Here is a 6,524-nt window from a genome sequence, read left to right on the forward strand (position 1 = left end):
CGCGCAAAGGAATCCAGCAAGGCAATCAAGTGGGTAGATGAGTAAACTTCACAGACAAGGAGGAGTTTGAGATGGACACACGGACACGGTGGAGTTCGAGGTGGATTCGAGCTGCAGATAAAGTAAAAGGATTACTTTTAATTTTATTTTTCGAGAATAATTCCTCAAGGGTGTTATTTGACGCCAATTTTATTTTGAGGGATTTTCACGCCAATTGTCGTTTTACCAAAAATACTTAGGATTGATGAACTCGTTCGCTATCCGCTGATTTTGGCGAACACTCTCTGTTTATTTTATTTTTCAAAAACAACACACCCAAGGTTTACGTGCTGTGTCGGGTTCGAACCTGCCGGCGAGGGGGGCTTATCACTCGACTGAGTGGAGTTTTTGTGAACATTTGGGACTGAAACTGCTATATGTTATTTCAAACTAAATTTGTTCTAAATTCAATTTTTCATTTAAAAAAATCAAAAGTCCTATCTTTGCATTTTCTAGAGAAAAAATCCCTACTTTTTAGAGGGTTTTTCCCCCGAACTTCCCTGTGCAAATTTTGTTTATAAGTCCTATCTTTGCATTTTTTTTAGAGAGAAAAATCCCTACTTTTTAGAGGGTTTTTTCCCCGAACTTCCATGTGCAAATTTTATTTATAGGTAGCATGGCATTTTTTATTTTTTATTGTAGGTGCCATGTCAATTTTATTATAGGTCACTGGTAGTTTTTATTATTAAAGAGATAGGCAATTAGTATTAACATAGCATTTTTTATCATCAAGAGGACGGCAGTTTATGATTAAGAGCATGTCATTTTTATTATTAATAACATGGTATTCTTATTATTAGAAAGATGGCATATTATTATTAACTGGATGATAGTTTTATTACTGAGAACATGTAATTTTCATTATTTGTTGACATAGCATTTTTATTATTAGAAGGATGGCAATTTAACTATCAACAGGTTGCCATTTTTATTATATAGAGCATGGCATTTTCATTATCGTTGGCATGGCATTTTCATTATTAGGAAGATGGTAGTTTAATTATTAACAAGATGGCAGTTTTATTATGTAGAGCATGGCATTTTTCATTATTGTTGACATGGCATTTTTATTATTAGGAGGGTGACAGTGTTTATTTCTTTATTGGCATGGAAAAAAAATTACATTTACACACCATTTTTATATGAATTTTTGCACAATGGTGCAACTCAAGCAAAAAAAGTTACATCATAGCATTTTGTATTTTTGGTCCATGGCATTTTCATGTTTTTCATAAGAAATGCATTGTTTTTTTGTTCACGGCATTTTTATTAAGAGGATGGCATTATTAATTTGTAATGGCATGGCAGTTTATAAGAAATGCATTTTTTATGTTCGGTATGATATTTTTTACTTTTAATAGCATGGGAAAAAATTGAACACAGTATAGTCGAAGTCGCTCACATACATTAGCATACACTCACCTCCAGAAGACTTAGCCGACACGTCAATCGTCATCCTATAACAATCCAACTCTAGCAACTGCCTGTTCCAGAGAGGCGAAAATTAAGGCGACGATTCCTTCCTTGTGATCTCCGGTGAGTGAACGGCCTCCGCCCCCCTCTGTCCAGTGCTACGGCGGCTGGAGGAGGGGGTGGGCTCCCGTCCCGTTGCTCTCCCTGGTAGTTCATAGATTAGGGATAGGTCTTCGAGTGGAGGCGTTGTTCCGGTGAGGGCAGCGTCGCGTCGAATAATGTGGCCTCGGATTCTCCCTCACCATGGCGACGCTTCCCACAGCGGCCTCGAGGAGCCGATGGTCTCGTGTGCCCATCGTTCACTCATAGCGTCGAGCTTTGTGTGGCTGTTCGTGTTGGGTTGTTGCTGCCTTCAACGCCTACAGCAAAAAGTATTTCATGTTCTTGGAACACAGATGGAGGACTGGTGGCAGCGGATTCGGCTTTTCTCCTCGTCTTCGACGGCGGCGAGTGGCGGATCTGATCCTGGACAACACGGGGACATTCCCTGGCCGACGTGCCACATCGACAAGCGCCTGTTCCACAGGCCCGGTCATCGGCTCTCAACGCAGGCTATGGTGTTGGCTTGGATCATGGGATTGTGGATGTCTGCCTCTTCTTCCGGCGAGTCTCACGGCGACGCTGGCGGTCGACGTCTGTTTCTGTGTATTCTGTACTCTGTTAATTGCTTAATGTAATGTATGTGGTTTCTCTAAAAAAAAAAACCATCCACGTCCCTATTTTATTTGCTTTGCCAAACTTCCATCAAACAGTAATGGTCAACTTGTTGCCAAAATTGGGTCACATTCTTTTTGCCTAAATCAAGCACGGTTTGGTCCATGAGCCTACAAGTCGACTTAGGTTCAAACACCGTTTCCAAAAGAAGACTTAGGTTCAAACACCATCCGATCGGCCGAGCTGTGATGTGCGCACGACCTGACATATGGCTGAGTTCTAGGGTGTGGAGTGCGTCACGCGGTAGCGCATCCATTTTCTTCTGCAAGTGTCAAAATTGGCATGAGACATAGGAGTATTAAGTATGAGCCAAACACTCATGGTTATTCGCCTGAAATGTTAAGGCCAACAACGATTTATGGGCAAAGCGTGTCATGGTGAACTTCTCCACTTCTATCCATCTTTGTGGTTCGGCAATTGATTTCCAGCAGAATCCGCAAAATATGGATCACCACAAGTGTTAATGGAGGTGTTTGCCAAAAACTAAGAAAGCTCCAACGCCCACGCTCAAACTCGCCGCAAGAAGGCCCAAGAAGTGTGTTGAGTCGTTCGCTTTTCTTTCTTCCCCCAGAGGAAAGAAAAGGCGACCTCGCCGCAAGGAGTCTTCCCCGCCGCCGTCGTCCGACGGCTCCTCTCCGCCAGCAGCCTCGGTCGTCGGTGGTGAGGGGGTTGTCGGATTCACGCGTGTGGATCGTTTTCTCTCTTGTAGATTAGGATTTTAGGCCGTTCATCGTCTTGGCTTTGGCGGCGGCGATAGCGGCGTTGAATAAAGTTTCTTCAGATCTTACTCCAACGAGGCGATCGGTCCTATGGTTGGGGATGTTGGGGAACGTAGTAATTTAAAAAAAAAATCATACGCACACGCAAGATCATGGTGATGCATAGCAACGAGAGGGGAGAGTGTGTCCACGTACCCTCGTAGACCGAAAGCGGAAGCGTTAGCACACCGCGGTTGATGTAGTCGTACGTCTTCACGATCCGACCGATCAAGTACCGAACGCATGGCACCTCCGAGTTCAGCACACGTTTAACTCGATGACGTCCCTCGAACTCCGATCCAGCCGAGCTTTGAGGGAGAGTTCCGTCAGCACGACGGCGTGGTGACGATGATGATGTTCTACCATCGCAGGGCTTCGCCTAAGCACCGCTACGATATGACCGAGGTGGATTATGGTGGAGGAGGGCACCGCACACGACTAAGAGATCCAACGGATCAATTGTTGTCTCTATGGGGTGCCCCCCTCCTCCGTATATAAAAGGGGGCAGGAGGAGGGGGCCGGCCAAGGGGAGGAGGCGCGCCCAAGGGGGGCAATCCTACTCCAAGTAGGTTTTGCCCCCCTTTCCTATTCCAACTAGGAGAAGGGGGAAGGAGGAGGTGGGGAGAAGGAAGGAGAAGGGGGGCCGCCGCCCCCTTCCCTTTCCCAATTCGGATTGGGGCAAGGGGGGCCGTGCGCCACCTCCTGGCCGCCTCTCCTCTTCCACCACTTGGGCCCATGAGGCCCAATAACCCCCTGGGGGGTTCCGGTAACCCCCCAGTACTCCGGCATATATCTGATAACCCCCGGAACCATTTCGGTGTCCGAATATAGTCGTCCAATATATCAATCTTCATGTCTCGACCATTTCGAGACTCCTCGTCATGTCCGTGATCACATCCGGGACTCCGAACTACCTTCGGTACATCAAAACACATAAACTCATAATATAACTGTCATCGAACTTTAAGCGTGCGGACCCTACGGGTTCGAGAACTATGTAGACATGATCGAGACACGTCTCCCGTCAATAACCAATAGCGGAACCTGGATGCTCATATTGGCTCCCACATATCCACATATTCTACGAAGATCTTTATCGGTCAAACCGCATAACAACATACGTTGTTCCCTTTGTCATCGGTATGTTACTTGCCCGAGATTCGATCGTCGGTATCTCAATACCTAGTTCAATCTCGTTACCGGCAAGTCTCTTTACTCGTTCCGTAATACATCATCCCGCAACTAACTCATTAGTTGCAATGCTTGCAAGGCTTAAGTGATGTGTATTACCGAATGGGCCCAGAGATACCTCTTCTACAATCGGAGTGACAAATCCTAATCTCGAAATACGCCAACCCAACAAGTACCATCGGAGACACCTGTAGAGCACCTTTATAATCACTCAGTTACGTTGGTGACGTTTGGTAGCACACAAAGTGTTCCCCCGGTAAACGGGAGTTGCATAATCTCATAGTCATAGGAACATGTATAAGTCATGAAGAAAGCAATAGCAATATACTAAACGATCAAGTGCTAAGCTAACGGAATGGGTCAAGTCAATCACATCATTCTCCTAATGATGTGATCCCGTTAATCAAATGACAACTCTTTGTCTATGGCTAGGAAACATAACCATCTTTGATCAACGAGCTAGTCAAGTAGAGGCATACTAGTGACACTCTGTTTGTCTATGTATTCACACATGTATCATGTTTCCGGTTAATACAATTCTAGCATGAATAATAAACATTTATCATGATATAAGGAAATAAATAATAACTTTATTATTGCCTCTAGGGCATATTTCCTTCAGTCTCCCACTTGCACTAGAGTCAATAATCTAGATTACACAGTAATGATTCTAACACCCATGGAGCCTTGGTGTTGATCATGTTTTGTTCGTGGAAGAGGCTTAGTCAACGGATCTGCAACATTCAGATCCGTATGTATCTTGCAAATCTCTATGTCTCCCACCTGGACTTGATCCCGGATGGAGTTGAAGCATCTCTTGATGTGCTTGGTTCTCTTGTGAAATCTGGATTCCTTTGCCAAAGCAATTGCACCAGTATTGTCACAAAAGATTTTCATTGGACCCGATGCACTAGGTATGACACCTAGATCGGATATGAACTCCTTCATCCAGACTCCTTCATTTGCTGCTTTCGAAGCAGCTATGTACTCCGCTTCACATGTAGATCCCGCTACGACGCTTTGTTTAGAACTGCACCAACTGACAGCTCCACCGTTTAATATAAACACGTATCCGGTTTGCGATTTAGAATCGTCCGGATCAGTGTCAAAGCTTGCATCGACGTAACCCTTTACGACGAGCTCTTTGTCACTTCCATAAACGAGAAACATATCCTTAGTCCTTCTCAAGTATTTCAGGATGTTCTTGACCGCTGTCCAGTGATCCACTCCTGGATTACTTTGGTACCTCCCTGCTAAACTAATAGCAAGGCACACATCAGGTCTGGTACATAGCATTGCATACATGATAGAGCCTATGGCTGAAGCATAGGGAACATCTTTCATTTTCTCTCTATCTTCTGCAGTGGTCGGGCATTGAGTCTTACTCAACTTCACACCTTGTAACACAGGCAAGAACCCTTTCTTTGCTTGATCCATTTTGAACTTCTTCAAAACTTTGTCAAGGTATGTGCTTTGTGAAAGTCCAATTAAGCGTCTTGATCTATCTCTATAGATCTTGATGCCCAATATATAAGCAGCTTCATCGAGGTCCTTCATTGAAAAACTCTTATTCAAATATCCTTTTATGCTATCCAGAAATATTATATCATTTCCAATCAACAATATGTCATCCACATATAATATCAGAAATGCTACAGAGCTCCCACTCACTTTCTTGTAAATACAGGCTTCCCCAAAAGTCTGTATAAAACCATATGCTTTGATCACACTATCAAAATGTTTATTCCAACTCCGAGAGGCTTGCACCAGTCCATAAATGGATCGCTAGAGCTTGCACACTTTGTTAGCTCCCTTTGGATCGACAAAACCTTCCGGTTGCATTATATACAACTCTTTTTTCAGAAATCCATTCAGGAATGCAGTTTTGACATCCATTTGCCAAATTTCATAATCATAAAATGCGGCAATTGCTAACATGATTCGGACAGACTTAAGCATCGCTACGGGTGAGAAGGTCTCATCGTAGTCAATCCCTTGAACTTGTCAAAAACTTTTGCAACAAGTCGAGCTTTATAGACAGTAACATTACCGTCAGCGTCAGTCTTCTTCTTGAAGATCCATTTATTTTCGATGGCCTGCCGATCATCGGGCAAGTAAACCAAAGTCCACACTTTGTTCTCATACATGGATCCCATCTCAGATTTCATGGCCTCAAGCCATTTTGCGGAATCTGGGCTCACCATCGCTTCTTCATAGTTCGTAGGTTCGTCATGGTCTAGTAACATAACCTCCAGAACAGGATTACCGTACCACTCTGGTGCGGACCTTATTCTGGTTGACCTACGAGGTTCAGTAACAACTTGATCTGAAGTTTCATGATCATCATCA

Source organism: Triticum aestivum, chromosome 5D (genome assembly GCF_018294505.1).
Source record: "Triticum aestivum cultivar Chinese Spring chromosome 5D, IWGSC CS RefSeq v2.1, whole genome shotgun sequence".
Taxonomy (NCBI): domain Eukaryota; kingdom Viridiplantae; phylum Streptophyta; class Magnoliopsida; order Poales; family Poaceae; genus Triticum; species Triticum aestivum.